Here is a 20,321-nt window from a genome sequence, read left to right as displayed (position 1 = left end):
CCGCGTGATGGGTCAGCTGTTTTGTGGATCTTGTCAAAAAGGAAAGTTTCTTGTTTCTCAAGTTGACGGATACTGAAGAAAGAGAAAAATTCCAATTATCCTAGGTTATATTTCTCTTTGGGTAAACGTACGGGTGGCAGAGGGATGTCAGGGCAGAATGACAGGAGCTCAAGCGGGTTATCACTGGCTCAGCCAATTACCTCACAATGGGTCAGAGAGAAAAGTACGGGTCAAACAAAAGGAGTCCATCAAAAATGCAATTATGGAGGACATGAAACAGCCAACAGATAAGCTTGTGTCCCAACAGAGAGATACTCCAACAGAACAAGTGATACAGGACGAGGACACCCCATCTGGTCATTAATAAGCAGAATGATTACAACATATGGAATAGAGATACAACAGAGACATGAATATTGCTATTTATATGACTAATGACAAATACAATGTGATTTTTTGCTGCTTAAAGAGGCATTCTACTGATTTTACAAATCACGCCCTCTCTCTCCTCCCCGGCTCTCTGAAGCTCTGTACCTCACTGTTGCCTGGCAAAGGCGGCGGTGTCGGCGGCATGGGTGTCCCCAGGGGCAGCTTTTACAATAATGTAAATAAATTGTACCCTAAGACACAAATATGTAAGATATTACTACTGACATTTATGTAATATTAAGCCACAACGTCTGCTGTATTAGCCATGTGCTTACTGCGTGTTTATTTGCATATAGAGCGGGGAAGTGAGATCAGATCATAAGTGGTCACTTGAGACGCATGTGGAGACGCATTCTAATGCCAGGTGTAAACAGACGTACGATTGCAGACGGAACAGATGGATTTGTGAATGCAACCTGCACACTGAATTACATGTCATTATGCTCTTAGAGAGATTGGTTCTGTGTAAATATTGAAAATAGCAGTGTTTTCTCTTACCCATTTATCCCTTATACTTTTAATCAAATATGTGCATCCTCTCGACTTCACTCATTGGCTTGCTTTCCTCACGTCTGTTTCTCCTCTCGTGCACTGATTTTTTTAAGCCGAACAGTCATTCAGAGGGATTTCTCTCACAGACGTGCTCCGCCGGCAATCCAATATGCTGAATCGACTGAAAAACTTCTGACACGGGCAGACTAGAGCCGACGGTGCGGGACACACCGAACAAACTAGACCAATAGACGCTCACCGACGGCCCCAAACTGTCTGACGGCTGACCGTCGGCTTGGTGTGTCAGGGCCTTAAGGTTAGGTATTGATCTCAAATACAGTGGTTAAGGTTAGGACAGGTCGTTGAGCAGCGTGTCTCGCAAAAGATTTAGCAAGTTTTTGCAGATTTCAGGTCAGATTTTCGCAATTGGGGGTTACCTACTAGACACGACTCAGGCACATTAGGTACTGTATGTATATATGTACTGTATGTATATTTTTTCTAAACCCAACCAAGTAGTTTTGGGGCCTAAACCTAACCAAACTGCGACTGAAAACTGAAAATAATAATTTAAAAAACAGAAAATAATAAGTCAACTAAGTGTAAAAATAAGCCTCTCACTGGACTCGAGCCTCAGTCTCTATTCCTGACCCATTCATCCACCACAACATACACCTTGTTTATACTTTGTTGCTCTTTATATTAATACTACTATAACCGGGTGTAAATAGTCGAATAGGTACAGTGTGACTATTCTGCAAATAGACACTGATTTATTAATCGTTCAGTTGCACCAAAGATTATTTGAAACATGGTCAAAATCTATGTCAGAAGCAAATATACTTTAGATTTATCTTGGTTCCACTGCAGGAGATTCATAGATGTCAACTTTACAGCAGTCAAGCACAGTTTAGGAGGCAGGCCCACAAACTAGTACATGCACTCTGCAGTAAGAGGACCATGCATTATCAATAGCAGCCCCAAAAGACCTGTCATGCAGGTAAAAAGCAATTAAATGTTTAAGACTTTCAAGGAGGATAGAATGCAGTTCAGCCTAAAAGAACTATTACCGAGGATTTCCTTGCATCAGCAGCTTAAAGCAAATCATTCATCACTCTAGAGTCGTCTCAGGTGTTATGAGCGGCTCTAAAATCAGGGTGAAGCTTCTCAAAAAGCACGATTCATATGAGCAATTAGCTTGCCTGCAACTATTTTTTCCAAAACCTTTGCCAATGAGGGACGTTTCACTGATTTACAGATTGTTTTACAGATCAGGTCTAATTTGGGTGGTTTCTTAAGTAATTGCTGAAGATGGCATTCTTGAAATGGATAGAAACAGTGCCAGCTGTTGAAGGCCCTGCACAGCCACATAGGTGTTGTCAATTCCTCTGGCTGATAACAAGTGCTGGATCAAGAAACACACAACAGCAGAGGCAAAAGTCAGACAAAACATCCGCACACTAAACTGATAGCTCCCGTTTGATTGAATTTAACAGAGCAGCGTATCGATCCAACAGAGATCTTCATCTGACATTGTCAAATTTCTTTTTTTTCTTTTTGAAAATGTCTAAATTCAATCAACCCCAGTTTCAGCCTGCCTGCAGTCCTGAAAAGGTCTAATCAGGCAACTTAAATGAAACTACCTGTGTTGGTTTTAAAGGTTGATTGATAAGATATTTGGATGTAAGATGTGGTCAAATAGAAGCCAGAGAAACAACAACACCAGAGACATTTAGGGTGCTTTCACATCTAACTTGTCTGGTTCGGTTAAAATGAACTCAGGTCTGTTTTCCCGGTTAGTACGGTTCATTAGGGCTGGTCTGAAAGCTGTCATTCAAACCCTGGTGCGGACCAAACAACCGAACGGAGACCTGAAAAAGTGTGGTTTGTTTGTGGTATGAAAGCAAACAAACCAACCGCGGGATTTTATGATAGCAGATATGTGATTTTAGCATGATTTCAAAAGCTAAACTACGAATAAATCCATCTGCTGATCGTAAAATCTGTTCAAGAAGCGATCTTCTGTATAAGGCCATGTAGCCTATATATCATTTGGTAACCATGACAACACATATGCACATCAGCGCAGGCATTTTCATAAGCTGTTAAAACTGCAGTGCTTGTATCGACTCTTTTTCAGTTCATTAAGTCCATTTAAAAGTGTGTGACAGCAAACCCACAGTAATAAGCCCTGAATCATTACTGTCTCTACCTGTTAGTCATTATTCATAACAATGCAGTTGATTTGCAGTCTAATAATACTAACAGTGCTCATCAGTTGTTTCTATGCGAGCTCTTTGTGACACCAAAAAACATAAACACATCAGAAGCTTTGGAGTGCTGCTTAAACTTCTGTCAGTGTGAACAGGAACCGGACCAGAAGTAGAATGCAGCAAAGCACCATTTTTTCTCCTGTTGGTCCGAACCAAATGAACCCAACTACAGGTGTGAACGCACCCTTTGGTCCCATCTTCTATCAACAGTCGGAGCTGGTTTCTTTTACCTATAGAGGCGATCTTTCAGTAACATTAACAATGACAGTGATTTTAACCAACTACTTTTATTTGCATTAACTTAACCATAAATTAAAAATAGGGTCAGCAAGACGAGTGGAATTGCCGTATGAGAATATAAATCTTGTTATTTAGGTATGAGGACTGGCCATAGACTGTATATAAGAAGTGGACGTAGTCACCGTGACGTCACCCATTACTATGAATTAACTTTCATGAACTGCAAACACATTGTGAAAAGCTTAAAGTTGTAAGGAAAAAACACGGACAACTCCCAGACTTGACAACGCCGTGGTAGCGACCTGTCAATCACAAGTAGCCACGTCCTAATGCATAACCTGCTTTATGGTCTATTTGACTCTAAATGGAATCATAACTTACAAATGAACATCATGCTGTATTGAAGAAGACTTGAAACTAGCGATTGAGCCCATAAACTCATGTTTTCAATGTTTATTGAGGTACTAAATCAAGTGAGAAGTAGGCTCATTTTCTCAAAGACATCTATACAATCAGACTTCTTTTTGCAACCAGAGGAGTCGCCCCCTGCTGGCTATTAGAAAGAATGCAAGTTTATTGGCTTCACTTTCAGACCAGGAGGTTGCCACCTGGGATTGGCTGGTATTTAATTAAATTGAATTGTACAATTGAAATAAAATTTGACCTTCATCCTTGATGCTTTTTTAAGTGTTTGATCTTCAGATGCATCAAGGCCTCCAGTGAAAGACATTGAGGTGGTAGGAATCCAGTGTTTTGGTCAAGATAGGTCAACTGTATTGACACCGTATTTAAATTGTAATCCTCGAGTTGAAACCTTTTTGATTAATTTTGAAGTGTCATTCAATTTTTTTATGCATAGTCAACAATGGACAGTTAAGATCAGAAGCGGACCCATGGATAAGGAGGGGTTATGATTCCAAATAATGTCATAATTATCCCCTCAGAAAGTCAATCAAAAACATTTGTATTAATGCAAATATTAAATATAGTATCAAATTGAAATTTTACAATAATTTTACAACCGAGTGCTTAAAATTATTGGTGTGGTGTAATTCCTCCCAGTGCTCCACTTTTTGTTGTTATTTTGATGGGTTTTGTTGTTGTGTTAAAATCTGTAAGAAAGTATGCTAAAAAACTACAATAAGACTTGATATCAGTAAAATGAAGTTGCTTCACTCACTCATGACTGCTCTACTTGCTGCGACATATATCCAATAACATCTCGTATTTAAGCTGTTACTGTTCAATATGGCCATTATGCAGCTGCTTCACAGCTCATTTGCAAAGTCCGCTGTAACACGACTGCTGCTCATATATCATTTCAGCCCCAACTTCACTCCAGCACTCTTAATAACAGAAGAGAAGAACTTTGCATTCTGTGCACCAGAAAATGTCTGTTGATGTTTAGATGTGGTGATGGGTGAGTTTGACTGTGTCTTGATGTTCATGAAACCAGTCTTTCACCTTATCTTTATCTATCTGAGTTAGGGATGTCGTGTGAAAAATGCCTGTTATCTGTGTCTCTCAGTGATTTACGATCACAACAGTTAAACCTGACTTGCTGAAATACTAAAATACTCTGACATGGCAAACGTCAGACTGTCAAATGATCATGACTTTATCTCATAAAACAACAAACACAACTTGTCATTTAAAAAAAAAAGACTGCTTGAGTGAACTTTCTGTGCTCCAAAGCAGTTTTACATATTGTTGCAAAGTTTTACATTTAAAAATAATGAATTTGCAAAAGTAAAACCTCATTTTAATGTTTTCAAAAAAAGAGATATATTAAGACAATAACTTCACTAACTTGGTGAGACTGACAATTGAATGTTTTTACTTAAGTAAATAATAATAAGTAATGTTATTACAATTATTATTGCAATTTCCCCTCTGTGGGACTAATAACAGATTATCTTATCTTGTTATTATTATTTTAATTTATTTATTCATATTGAACCCTGGCTTGTTTAGGTCACTTTATTTTCTTTTATGTTTATTTTCTTTTATTTATTTGTATTTTTATCCCTTCATTTCCTTTATATGTATTTATTTACCTATGTATCAGTTTAATTGTTCATTGTATTGTTCGCAGATTACAAATAAAGTTAATTAAAAAAAAGAAGAGAAAAAAAAGCCTGCATTTTTCACATTTTACTCCGTCAATTAAGAATTTATTTCGACCACACCTGAGTTGCAGATTGTTGGAACAGTGGGAGGACAAACACACTAATGTTTTAGTGAGTTTTATTTAGTTTCTGTCCAGTTTGAGTGAATGAAGTATGAGAGAAACTTGAATTCAGAAGGTGTACGGTTTAGCTGTAAGAATATTTATTTCATTGACATTTTGTGAGTTTATTTTGTTTACTTATCAGACATAGCATACTCCCTGGACGTGCACAATGCATCCTGGTACATGTAGGCATAGCAGGCAACCTCAGGTGTTATGTTGAATACTGCTTCCCCGTCGATATGTGTGTCCCCTATCTAAACATTCTAAACCTGATCCAACCCTTATTGCTAACCACAGAGGGGAGTGCTATCATTTTAACAGGAGGGAAACTATATTTAACAGACTTGGACATAACACCTGTTATTTTCTGTTTCTGTTTATGAGACGCTCGTGCGCTCAATGCATCCTGGTACACGTAGGCAAAGCCGGCTGCAACCTTTGGTGTTATGTCGAATAATGCTTCCCCATCGATATGCGTTTCCCCTAACGTTACCCAAGGCCTATGGAAAGGAGGCTGGGTCATGGGCGGACACGGGTCTTGTGGTGTGGGGTATGACACATGTGCATTGTAACTGAAGCTGCGGTCGTTGTCATTGCAATTGGCTCAACTTCGGCGACAGCAGGCGAGATTTTAATGCACACGTGCTAAACCCCTGGAGATATGACGCGTCACCATCCATCCATCCATCCATCTGCAACCGCTTATCCCGTTAGGGGTCGCGGGGGGGCTGGAGCCGATCCCAGCCGACATTGGGCGAAGGCAGGGTACACCCTGGACAGGTCGCCAGTCCATCGCAGGGCTGACACATATAGACAGACAACCATTCACGCTCACATTCACACCTACGGGCAATTTTTTAGAGTCCACAATTAACCTAACCTACATGTCTTTGGACTGTGGGAGGAAACCGGAGTACCCGGAGAAAACCCACGCTAACACGGGGAGAACATGCAAACTCCACACAGAAGGGTCCCAAGCCGGATTCCAACCTGCAACCCTCTAGCTGTGAGGCGCCAGTGCTAACCACTGCACCACTGTGCAGCCCCATGACGCGTCACCCAGCCTCCTTTCTATAGGTCTTGACGTTACCTAAACCTCCAAAACCGGAACCAACCCTTATTGCTCACCTTAAGGGGAGCGCTATTATTTTAACAGGAGGGACACTTTATTCGACGGGGGAACAGATTTTGACATAACACCTGTTCTGAAGTGAATCCAATGCAGAAGTGCCTACAATGTGCATTCTTTCTGACCAGCAGGGGGCGGCTGCATAAACAAGTCAGCTTGTATAGAAGTCTATGAGAAAATGACCCTACTTCTCACTTAATTCATTATCTCAGTAAACATTGTTAACATGAGTTTATGGTCTCAATCGCTAGTTTCAAGTCTTCTTCAATACAGCATGATGTTCATTTAATAAGCTATGCTCCCATTTAGAGTAAAATTCGGTGTGGGAGTTGTGTTTTCACCTTAGAAATTTAACCCTTTCACAGTGTGTTTTCAGTGATGATCATCATTAAATACACCTTGAGGGAATAGTGTTTGCACCATACTGTGGTCTCATATTGCTTGGTTGTTATACAACAGAACAGGCGATGTAATTGCTGTGGCTGCCCAGTAGGCTAATGTCTGCCCACAACATTAGCGATTCCCCACTATTATGTTCAACAGTTGGCAGCGGACATTGTGGGTTGCACACAGCCTTTGACTTCATCAAGTGAAGGCCATACAAGTGTAGAAAATACGGAGAGGGATGACTCATCAGACCACATTATGTTTTCCATTGCTTTGGGGTGCTTCTTAGATCACATTTATCAATTGTGTGGTAATTTTATGGCTGTAGATGTGTCAAGTATGCTGTTAAGTGCTTCTGTTGTTGAGCTTTGACTTACAACCACTTTTTCTTTTTGCCGGTTTGGTGTTTATTCCTCCATGGCTGGCCTATGGTATTATAATATGTGTGAGTCAGTTCTCCTTAACACATTGAATTACGTTGTGGATCTTTAGGCTGATGCACCTGCAATTTGGAAACCAATAGAATGGCCTCCTTGAAGTGTTGATGTTTGAACTCTGTTATGGCTAAATCACGGTCAATATAACTTGTCCTTGCAGCTGCCTTTGTCAATGTGTTATAGTGCTTTCTGATATTTAGCCCATTCGCCTGCTAATACAAAGACTTTCTTTTTTGGAAGAGAGAAGACAAAAAATAGATTAGACATTTTTCAGACATAACTGTGAACTATGAAACATCTACCTCACTTAAAAACATTTTTACATCATCAGAAACATCATCGTGTTTAGAGATGCTCTGATCTGACTTTTTCAGTCCTGATACGGATAGCGATACCTGGGCTTTGAGTATCGGCCGATTCTGAGTACCGATCCGATACCAGTGTTTAATTAATAAGCTGTATGCCTCACTGTGTGGAAGTGACTGGGATCATTGTTTTATGTGTAAGGGAACATCAGGCTTGGCTTAAACAATGCTTTACTAACTGTAAAACAAAATGCAACAAATAAATACATAGATATTCATTTACAGAATTGTTATTTAGGATTAAATGTTAAATCGTATACTAGCAACTTGGTAAAAAAATCTTCAAAATTAGCAGGAATTACAATTCAAGTGTGAACCCTTTTAATGCAGCAGCAAATTGGTCAAAACAGAAATGAGAATTAAATGCCAGAATATAATGTATATTGTATATAAACATAGAATTGAATTGAAAAGATTGGCCCCATTGTCACCGTTACCCGATCCAGCTATTTGAGTCAGTATCAGCCCGATATCCGATCCGGTATCAGTGCATCCCTACTTGTGTTTCTTTTCATGTGCCAAATAATTAATCACCATTTTCAAGAAATGTTTTCAGTCCACTTTTTCAGGTTATATCCCAAACACCACATACCTGAAGGCTAAGAATTTATCTCCTGAAACGGCATTGAAATATATTTTCCCCCAGAACTTCCAATAGCAATAACTATGTGAGTGGGCGATAACAGCTACTGTATAATCACACTCATTTTATTCAATGACACTACTTGAAAACTTTAATTGCGCTGATATCCTGCATTCCATTATTTTTTACCTCCCACACATTTAAAATACTAAGACTGTTGAAACAAATCTAAAAATGTACAAGTGTTTATCTGCTACATGTAACCAATTAACCTTAATAGGTTACATCTAATTGGTTTAATTGGTTAAATCCAATTACTGACCACCCTTACTGTGTCCAGATGTTAAAATACAGCCTAAACCTGATAAAAACGCTCGAACTAACCACCATTGGAAACTCTAACACATCTCTGCCACTTAAGCATCTGCTGAAGGGAATTGGATGCAATGAGTGCCTTCACTCCAAAAAATGGTTGTTCAGTGCGAACATGGTCATTATATACCAAGAGTGGTTCTGTCCATTATTAGCTGAAAAAGACATCCTTTCAGTGGGTATGTCTGTACGTTATATACAGTAGAAGGTGAAAAGCCAGCCATTGTTTTTCCAGCTTTTGAAAGCTTTTGGGAAATGGCTCAAAATACCCTCTAAAGGAAGGCACAATTGAAAGCTGAAGCAATTTTGAATTGCCAGATAAAACCTCTTCCTGCAACAATTGTGAAAAATGACAATGCACATACAGAAGAGGACCTAAGAGAATAAAGAGAGACGTGAAAGTGCTGGGGGTGGGAGAGAGAGGATAGGAAGAGAAAAGACAAAAGATGATCTTTGTAGGCTGCACAGTTAAAGGAAATGTGCGTTGTGTGTGTGCGGCGGGAAAGAAGGAGGGGGTGTGTTCACTTGGAGACAGCGGGGATGGCTTATTAGGAAATCATCCCTCTTAGCCAATGGTTTTTAAGAGAGGGGCACATGTCATTTGACTGAGAAGTACCACCTCCCACAGCCAGCACATCCCCTTCAGTGTAACGCAGCGCTGTGTGAGAGCACCGCTGTCACCGCTCTCTCCTCTCTCTCCGTCTGTGTTTCTCTCCCTCATTGTCCACAGACACTTTCTCGCCTCCTCTCTGATTCCTCTCCCTCTCTTCATCTTACGCTCGTGGTCCCTCTCCTCGCCCCTCCTCTCCTCTCTCTCTCTCTTTGCTTTCTTCCCCTCCTCTTTCTCATCCCTCTCTGACTCTCTGTCCCATAGGCAGAGATAGGATCTGTTACACACAGCAGCAGCAGCAGCAGCCACACCAAGAGCCCAGGTAAGACCTTTTTCTTCTGATTTATTCACTTTTGCACTGACGGGGGGCTATAATACTGAAAACCTTACTGCTCGCTCTCGCTTATGTGCACACATTGATTTTCTCTGCATTTGTAGTTTCTCCTTTGCTCTGTTTTGTCGTGATGAATCTGAAGTGGAGATCTGATTGTGATAAGAGGGGCTAAGTTGTTTCTTACCTTTTAGTAAGCTGGTTTTATAAGTGCTTTTATTGCTGGTGAGCTGTGACAACTTCAGGAATCTGGCTCCAGTCATGTCACAGAGAAGGTGCATGTAGGACTGTTGGGATAAAATCACAGATACAGGAACAGAGATAGGAAAAGAGACAGATAGGCAAATGGGCTTTTGCCAATCAAAGCTGCACGGTGACAGGAAGTGAGTTAAGAGTGGCGGGAGCATGAGTTCAGGTGGTTCGCTCACAGATCAGCAGGTGACTGAGTGGACTCTCCATTGATCTGGAGCCGGTCGTCCTCGCAGAACTAAGCTGAGGCTAAATCCAGAGGAGCTGACGCGAGAGTCTCTTTGGTACAATTATGTGAGTGTTCAGATGGGACTTCATATACAGCAAAGAAATCCGTCTGTTTGGTGCAAGAATGAAACCATAAAGGAAAGAGCTGCTCTCATCCACAGACCCTCTGTGTGCCTGAACATGTGTGGACGTACGTTTGAATGGATTTCCTGCTACCGACTAATTGACACAAATTGTAAATCTGTGTGCATGGAACATTAACTCTTAATGTGCTGGAGAACGAGGATAATTAGATTCAGTCCATTGATGTGTGGTACAGAAAAAGGTTATAGTGGAGGTTATAATTGCCATTTATTGATATTTCTAGCACTTGTGAAAAAGAGTTCCTTTTGAAATTAACATGTGGATTTGCATAAATGACTGATTTCTTCTCGTCTCTGTCATTTAAGGGATGTATAAATGAGTTTTAAGATGTCCCATAAGCAATGCTCAGCCTTTGAAGTTTAAATAAACAATAGTACAATGCAATGTTACATCTGAAATTCAACAGTGGAGCACATTAGTGTCACTTGAATCATGTCTCGTTTGCACTGCCTTAGAATCACTTTGAGGAGCCTAACAAGAAGGCTTTCACTATAATGATTGATGTAGACATTATTGGCTAGTTGAAAGGTGGTCTTTGCTGATAAGTAATCTCTGAAGTTCATCTTTAGCTAATATTTGCTCCCGGACTGACGCCCCTATCGCCAGGGTCCGTGGTGTAAGAATATTCATCACGCTGATGAATTTAAATGAAATCTGAAAATAGCTCAGAGCAAAGTTGCGTTAGGTCTCATAAGTAATACAGCAGTGTGCTTATATTTCATTCATGACATAGTTTGCAGCGCGCTCTTGGACTGTGGAGAGAAATGAGAGAAATAGCTTTGTAATGTGAAAAGACATTGGTTGTTGAGGTGAGGGAAGAGCCAGACGCGCTGCGGTGGAAACATTAATAGCGAGAGCCGAAGCCTCAGCTGCACTTTAATTGTAAGAACCCGCACTGGAACTTGTTCATTTTTAACCACACTGGCCACTGTCCACAACAACAGAGTTTAGCAGCATTGATGCCATTCGGTGGGCACTGCAACCCACACTGCTGCACACAGCTCTGCGAAGGATTCCTCGGTATCTCACGACACACAACTTTAGCAAAATTAATCCCACGTTCTTCTATATACGCCAGCCCAGAGATGTATCATCGTGGTGCAGTATATATATATATTGGGCGTCTGGTTTAACATGTAAAACAATGTGTTCATGTTATCTGGAGCAAAAAGAAGCTGTCTCAGCTCCTTTCCTGCCACAGCCTCTGTCATTAACCCAGCACTCAGCCGGAGACCCAGAAAAATATCCACGTTTTCAGGAAATTAGAGTCAGAGAAATGGGGGGAAGCTGGTGCCTTTTCAGTCCGCTGAGGGTTCTCCGCTGACAGCTACACTCCGTCTTTTTTTTCTTTTCTGGCGGTTGCGAGCTGCCCCAGGTGTGACAGGCAGCCGGAGTAATGGGGGACGTTTGACAGATGCATATTTCCAGCCTTGAATGCTTCATATAAAGAAGATAGACGGCGTGGGTTCAGGCTGAGCGGGGGACAAACTGTTGGGCTGTGAATCACCCCAATGAGTGTGCCGCCTCTCCGCTCGATTGATCCGTCACGTGACACTCACAACCCGTCCAAGTTACTAATTGCATCCCACCCTGATTATTGATTGAAATATGAGGGTGGTATATTGGACTCCTGGAGGGAGGTGGTGTGTTACACCCACTGTCAGGCTGGCGGTCAAGTTACAGGCGCCGCGACTACAAGTATGAGCAATCGATGATCTGATTTCAGAAAAACACTTTGAATGCAAAGCATGTCTTCTACATGGATGGTGTGTGTGTGTGTGTGTGTGTGTGTGTGTGTGTGTGTGTGTGCGTGCGTGCGTGCGTGTGAGTTTGTGCTAATTTCATTCCTGCAGCATCATGGGGGATTTGTAGCCTGCTAATGTTGGAGACTTTATGTGATAATTAATCTTTTATAAGCCTATCAGGGCACATAACCAGGAGTCAAGGCCAAGAGATTACATTACAGTTTGTACAGTAGAGCACAATGTTTCTTGGCAAATAGACTTCATCCAGCAGCCAATTTGTTCAGAGAAAAGACAGGGGGGCGGGGGGGAACTCTCCTGTTTACTATATATCTGTCCCTTGTGGGCTCCTATATGATTTGAGATTGCTGTACAATTTCACTTTATAGATCCATCTGGTGCTGCTAGTTATGAAGCACCCACGTCCTCCGGCTCATTTAATGAAACGAGCATTCAAGTGATTTGATCTTGTTCACTCTTGATCACTCTTCATTTTCATTCATTTTGTCGACGCAGTGTATCACATACAGAGCAGTACACACTAAAATCCTAGTATTTATCCTTATTAACATTATTAACATAGACTACAATCAATAAATACACCAATCAATTGATGAATCAATATACAAAAGAGACTAATAGTCTTCAGCCATACAAGTGGCTCTGTGACTCTGTACTTATATTTTCACCAATGTTCACCATCTTACTTCAGCATATTAGCACATTAACATCTGCTAATTAGTACTAAATATAAAGCACAGCTGAGGCTGATGGGAATGTTATTAGTTTAACAAGCATTTAGTCATAAACCAAAGATTTTGGCCAGATGATGGCGCTAGAGGAAAAGTCAGGGTATCAGCAGTCTGTAAGATCCATCATTTAGATATCATGAATGTCTGGACTAGGGTTGGGCATTGGACGAATATATCGGTTGCTGGCGATTGGTTGAGTACATTGGTGGTTGTTTTTTTCGGGGGGGCGATTGTTTGGGCGATGTTTGTCATTTTATTTAGCGGATTTAATGGTCTGCCTCCAAAGAACGAGAGCTGCTCAGCCGGCAGAGAGACAGCGGGGGGAGAACGGTGTGCAGAGCCAGCATATTTTCACATCTAACTCTGTGAAATAAGGATTTACTTTAACCAAACCAGAGTTGGTGATTGTTGGAAACACTAACCAAGGCGGTTTTGGTGAGTTTTATTTAGTTTCTGGCGAGTTTGAATGAGTGTTTTATGAAGGTCAGCCGCTAGGACAGCTGATCTCTCAGCTGAAACTACGGCCGGTTGGGAAATTTTGTGCCAACCCATCCATTAAATGTAGAGATATTTTACTGGATAAGTGAAAAAATTTCAATGGACAAAAAGTCAGAGGATTACCAAAGTCAGTAGGCTTCATCCTGTGGGGACCATGAATATATTGCGTGCAAAACTTTGTGGCAATCCATCCAATAGATGTTGAGATGTTTCAGTCTAGACCAGCCGGATGACAGTCAGACATTTCCGTGCCGCTAGCATAGCTAAAACAAATAAACCAACATTATGAGAAAGATGTGTGGTGAAATGAAAGGCACATTTCCTATTCATGTATATGGCTCCTAAAACACATATTGTAGATTACTGGTCTGACAATAACTTGAATCACAAACTAGACGCTGCAGCATAAACAAAAAATACAAACATCAAACCCCTCCGAAATGTTGATTGCGGATAATCAAATTTAAATACAAGTGGAGCAAAAAAACTACCCTGAAAACTTTAAGACTATTTCAGTCCCACATTCCACTTCAGTGCCTTTTTACAATTGATTTTACATTGTGACTTTAGGAATAAATAGCACACACATACAGTTTTATTACCACAATCAAAAGCACTTTTCAATTATTGCAACTTACCTAAGTGCAATTCTGCATTGTGTAGGCGTATGCAATCTTTGAATGCCGCATTTCAAATGAATAGCACTAATCTAAGTCAAATGAATGTTTTAAAATATATGGCACCAGGGTTATTCCTGGCTCAAAATGAGGCGGAGGTGGTACCATCCCGATCATGTGCACAGACGTGCATGTGTACCGTGGCAGCGTGCCTTCAACTGACTCAAGCACTTTTGTGGCAGTCATGTTCTCAGATGTATTGTAATGAATTAATGTTTTAAAATACAGTGGGACAAAAAGTTGATAAAAACAACTACTTTATTTCCTTACATTTCACCGAGTGTTAACAGACAAACACTGGCATTGTAGCAGGGATTCCCTCAGGATTTTGTGAGACTGTGTGAGGGGTATGGGAGGGAAATATTGTACTTTTAACTTCAATTATTTATTTGACAATGTTAGTTACTAGCTACTTTGCAGATTCAGATTCTTAAAACAAACATAAATCAACTAATAAACTATGATGTATTATTGAGGTATATAATTATATAGTATATAATTATTAAGTATATACAGTAATTCAAAATTAGCTCCACCTTTACCAGCTGCAACATTAAAGTGATGAACACATTAATGCATCAATAATTATAATCCCCCCCCCGCAGGGAGAGAGTGCACAGCGGACACTCCACAGCCCCGCAGGAAGCAGCGAGGGGTGCTGTAAAGATCACGGCGGGAGCCACGAGCCATTTTCACCCCTGGGCTGCTCCGAGCCGAACTAGAGCCAGTTAGCCCGCCCACCCGTTGAGAAGTGTAAAAAATATTTTCGGTTCATTATGAAACTGTTCAGCCACACATGTGATAAACACCTGCTGGCGATTTAGAAACATATTAGAACATCCAACGGCAGGGAAAAGGAGTTTTGATTTATGATTTTTTTTTTTACTGTGGTGTTGAAGGCGTTACCAGCGGATACACTTTCGCGCCTCACGCCAGCTTTGCTGCGGTCCACCCAAAAACAGACGGCTCTTTTCTTCCTTTTTGGCAGTTTTGGCAGCGCCTTTTCCCGGTTCACTTTGCCGATTACGATGATTGTATAAATAGTGTTTTCCATGAAGACACCCGTCATAGTTTTTGTCGAGAGCTGGAGGCAGGACGAAATTTGACGGAGGCGGCCGCAATCGTAATTCTCTATGCAGGAAAAACCCTGAGCGCATTTGAATATTTCTTTGCACTTTTATAATCAGCGACGCAGTTTCTTTTTAGCTGTTAGCTCTGTTAGGCAAATGCACCATAGGACTCTGCTGCCCACTGGCTGCTAACAGCTAACTAGCTCTCCTCCTACGGACATGAGAAAGCATGCTCCGTTGTAGTCAACGCTCAGAGCCCTGTTTTAAACAGCTAATGCTGTAATGTTTAATTGAAGAGTCCAAACTGAACCAGTTGTTGATCACTTACCGGCCGCTTTATAGTAGTGAGGAATCAGCAGTCAATGGCGGTATAAAACAGTCAATAAAATACGTTGCCAATATAATATGTTTTCAAAAAGTATAAATCACTGCAACCACGAGAGGTCTTTTGAGCATACAGTCATAAATGGGCTCATAATATATTATGCTGATAAGTCCAGCAGTATGCGAGTTACATAATCTCCTGGCGGAGATAATAAGTTATCTGTATACAGTATAATAAGTCATGAATCAGGAGCTGGTGTTCTGTGTTGCAAATAAAACGCTACACAATAGTTTTTCTTTTCTTTATGTGAGAGCTTTTTCTTGTTACTAAAAGATGAACAGGCTACAGATGGTTTAGTACATACCTATTTAGCACAAAGGGCTCTGTGAATTACAGCATATATCTGTCCTGCTATGATACCATGAAAGGGCAGAGCAAGTAGGAGGCTATTTGTCAATGACATCCTTCTGCTAATAGGATTAGATGCTTCTGAAAAGAGCTGTTTGCAGTTAATATGCATATCACTGCAATGATATAACAGAAACAGCTCCCACACAGGCTTTGGACACATTCATAGTTAAATCACATTTCTCATTAGGAGAATTGATCATTGGCCATATTGTTCAACAGTGTAATGTAATAAAAGTTATCAGATTATGGATGCAAACCTTCAGTCTATCGATCAATCTGTATGTATTCCAGCTTTCTTAATAAATCACTCGCATAAATACTAGTGCTGGTAAAATAGTGATGCAGCATATTACAATATTAATAAGAATAGTTTGCCAGTATTGATTCAGACTGTACTGTGATGTGACCGTTGTAGGCAAAATCACATAAAGCAGGCAAGTTGATGGTGAAAGCAATGAACTGTGTTCCACTGTTAACCGTTTCATTGGACAAAAATCTTCACTCGTGTAAAACAATAACCCTCTAAAATGTATTGTTATTTTTAATAACTTTTTAAAATGTTTAATTTACTTATGTTTGATATGTTTGACAGAAGAAAAGCTCTATATTAAGAAAATATAACCTAAATCACGATCCCCTGGCACTTTATTTGATGCACCCAGACCTCAGGTTGAGTATTACTGGAGTGACCCTTGTTGGTTTGTGGAGACCTAAGGCTGTGGTTGGTTTGATTTCTTGCTGATTACAATGGATTGCTTTAGTGACAAATTTAGCAATATGCACTGCTTCCGTCTCAATCCCTTTGAGCAGGTGTATTGGTTTCCTCATGTTAGAGAGACCCCCTCCTGCTCTCTCGCTCTCTCTCGCTCTCTCGCAGAAATGACTGTTATTAGCTTCTGATTTCTGTTCAAAGCTTAAAACCTAATTTTCTGAAAAGTCCATAGAAAAAAAAAGAAACGTATTCCTGGAACGCAGCGGGAGAGGGGATGGGCAGGTTCCAGCTCCACAGGGAGAATATCCTCACATCTCTCGTGTAAACATACCGTATGCATAGAATATGAATAATCATCACAGATTTTAATATGCTCCCCATTCATCCTGAGTAACATGTGTTGGGATTAGCTGAATGTTTGAGAATAGAATAGAGAAAGGAAGCTGTCTGATCCATTTGCCCTTGTCGTATTGAAATTCCAGTGAACGTTAAATTTTACCACATAGATTTAACAACCCTATCTCCTGCAAAATTACATTCCCATACAACTAAACTGCATTCTCAATTACGTTTGGAGGGAAACCTGTTTTCTCCCAGATTACGGTTGCAGTTTTGAACAGTTTTAAACACGTGGATAATGTTGTAAAATTAAACAAAACAAAATGAAAACCACAACAATGCTACTTAGTTAGGTTTAGACAACAAACCCACTTAGTTAGGTTTGGCTTAAAATAACTATGACATTCAAACAAAACAAAACCACAAACGCAACAAAACTAATAAATTAGATTAGGCAACAACACTACTGGGTTACGTTTAGTAAAAAACATTATGGTATGGCTTAAAATGATTACGTCAGTGACTTTTGGTTTCACACGGGACACAAACAGCGGCCTCCTGGGAGAAAGTCCAGTGTTTGTTTGACCCATCCAGCACCCCGCTTGCCCGCCCTTAGTGGACTTTCCCGCTTGTTATACTCGTTATTAGAACAATAACATTATTATTCAACGTAACTTTCATTAATGATCACTCAATTTACTACGTCACCTGCTCTGCGCAACGCTCGTTGTACTATATAATTCGCAACGGTCATCCGCAGACTATTTGGGATACGTTCAAGACCTACGTAATCCACGACAAAATATGTTTCCCTGCCAAACGTAATTGAGATTGCAGTTTAGTTAGGGCTGTACAATTAATCAAATATTAATCGCCAATGTAAGTGTAAATGAGTGAGGAGCTGAACAAACTGCTAGGATGGTGAACACCTGAAAAACAGTAGCATGTTTGTATGGACTGGGATTTATTTCAGGAAGCATTCCTAGTTTCTTTATATGGAAACATTTGAGTGTGTGTCTAGGTTTTTATGTGTGTCTGCCCATCAAGTGATTAACCATGATAGGAGCACCCAGGGATTTCTTGATCTCATTACCTCTGCTGACACAGGGCAGTAAAGCATCAGATCGACATCAGATGAAGGTCAAATCACTCAAAGTGGACCTTTAGTGATGCTCACTATACCGAAGTATATCTTTTGCATGGCTTCTGCGTGCTGCATTCATTCATTTGAATTCATTAGTAAATACAAGTAAAAGCAGTATATATTTCACTCATCAAACCTCTTTCAATAATGTATGTTGTTCTGTCACTCAATGCGGACTTCTTCACTTTTACATAAATAATCAAGGACGTTTGCTTATGGCTGACAATGGGTTTTCACTGTGGCTTCAAAAAAATATCAGAATCCACTTAAATAAAGAAATCCTCTTCAGAGGGAAACCTCTTTTTAGCGAGCGTTACCCTTGACATAGTTAGTGGCGATGATTTCATGCTCCCAACCCTCTTCACATCAATCTGAAAGAGGGCAAAATGTGGAAGCTATTATTTGGGCAGAGGAATTGTTCTGCTTAGCCGGGCTATTGCTACTTCACATTGCTACTCAGAACACAAAACACTTTTTTTTTCCAGAGTCTATTGAATTTGTTCCAACAGCTCACCCCAACAGTTTTCAATTACATTAGCACCCTCCCCCCCACCCCACTTGGAATACAAATGTAGGAGCTTGAGCACGCCTTATCTCAAGGGTCTTTGTCAAGTAACCGGCTTATTTGTTTGTAGCTCTTTCCAACTGACCACACAGGTTATTCTTTGGGTGTTAGTCATTTGTCAGGCAGCTGAAGGGAGCTGTCACAAAAGCCGGCAAGCCTCCTGTCGGCCCACTGGCCTTTAGCTTGGATCTCCGTCACCCCTATTAACTTTGGATCACTGGCTATATTCACTAAATCTTCCATTCACGTAATAGAATTAGTGCAGGAATACGCTTCCTCCTTGATGGTCAAACACGTCTTTTTTTTTTTCTCCCCTCCCGTACCTAGACCCTCTTCTGTCTCAATTGACATGATCTTTCTTGTTATTCTCCCGCTGTCTTTGAGGTGTCACCAGTAATTACATCTAATGAGAGAGGAAAAGAGTTGTTCACCTGAAGAGAGCACACGACCTCTGGTGAAAACATGCTGTTCCTGCTATCGCTCTAATGGAAATGTGCAGCTGCAGTCGGTTGGATTTGATGTGATGCCACTTTGATATTCCGGGGTTAGCATAGGTTTTGAATCAAACACCCTTCTTTTGTCCTATATGGATTCAGAAAGATATGACATTTTACATGAGAGGATGTCACAAGTAATGACTGGCAAGTGGAAGATGTATACGTTACCACTTAGTCATGCAGCCTTAGACAGGAGAGGTGAGAGCACAGAGTGATCCCATTGCAGCTGTTTGAGAGGAAAGTGCTTTTGATTCACTGAATGTCTTTTTAATGCCACTGTTGCGTCTTGTCTGATTCGCCATGATAAGTAGCTGCCTCCAAGTAGAAATTATGACTAAGATGGGGAATATGTAATATGTGAATCTCGAAGGCTCCAATATTGTGCACCTGGTGTTACCAGGGCCAAAGACGATTCCCCTTGGAAGTCACGTCTCTGACTATCTCAGCCAGTGTCTCGACATCTACACACTCCGTACTACTAGTGAGTCAAAACAACATCGAACATGAAATATTAAGACAGACTGAGACAAGAGACTGAGACAAGGCTGTTATACATATTTTATAGTTTAGTTTTCATATATTTTACATTTTAAATGTGTAATGCTGAATGGACGTGTTCATTGAACAGGACTAAGAGGACATAACAGGGCCACAATCGATACAGCATAGTATCGCGGTATTTTGCGTGGCAATATTGTACCGATAAACGGACGCCAAGTACCGATTCGGGTTGCACGCGTATGGACGAAATGATAATCACGATTATTTTTGATCAATATTGAGATCAGGATTATTTATCAAGATTATTCATTCGTTTTAGGGACAAAATATTTTTATTGCACTTTCACATTTAGATAAACAGAGCGCTGCTTTCACTTCCATGCTGTGCTACATTCCTGCTAATGTAATCTTTGCATCAAAATAAGACTTAAAATGAGTTTCGTCTTCCCCTGAATTCAGTACATTTACAGCCACAACATCCAGGAAGGTTTTTCACAGGTGCACCCCAACATTTTAAACGTCAATATCGCTGTCGATCATGTTCATTTAATTGCGGGAAGCCAAAATTGTGATTGTGATTAATATT

At 40.5% G+C, this 20,321-nt stretch overlaps 1 protein-coding gene across 2 annotated transcripts in view; it reads left to right on the top strand.

Moving 5' to 3' along the window:
- thsd7ba (thrombospondin, type I, domain containing 7Ba) overlaps window positions 1–20,321 on the top strand; it is a 225,420-nt gene that overhangs the window by 3,047 nt on the left and 202,052 nt on the right. The window contains exon 1 of one of the 2 annotated variants that reach the window (XM_037789633.1): window positions 9,603–9,872. The exons of the other annotated variant lie outside the window; for it this stretch is intronic. The gene's annotated coding sequence lies outside the window, so the exon portion shown is untranslated. Of the gene's footprint in view, window positions 1–9,602; window positions 9,873–20,321 lie in introns of those variants that run through there. 2 annotated transcript variants of the gene reach the window in all.

This window comes from Sebastes umbrosus, chromosome 13 (genome assembly GCF_015220745.1).
Source record: "Sebastes umbrosus isolate fSebUmb1 chromosome 13, fSebUmb1.pri, whole genome shotgun sequence".
Classification (NCBI taxonomy): domain Eukaryota; kingdom Metazoa; phylum Chordata; class Actinopteri; order Perciformes; family Sebastidae; genus Sebastes; species Sebastes umbrosus.
Note: the sequence above shows the minus strand (reverse complement) of the source record. Positions and strands in the feature narration are given on the sequence as shown.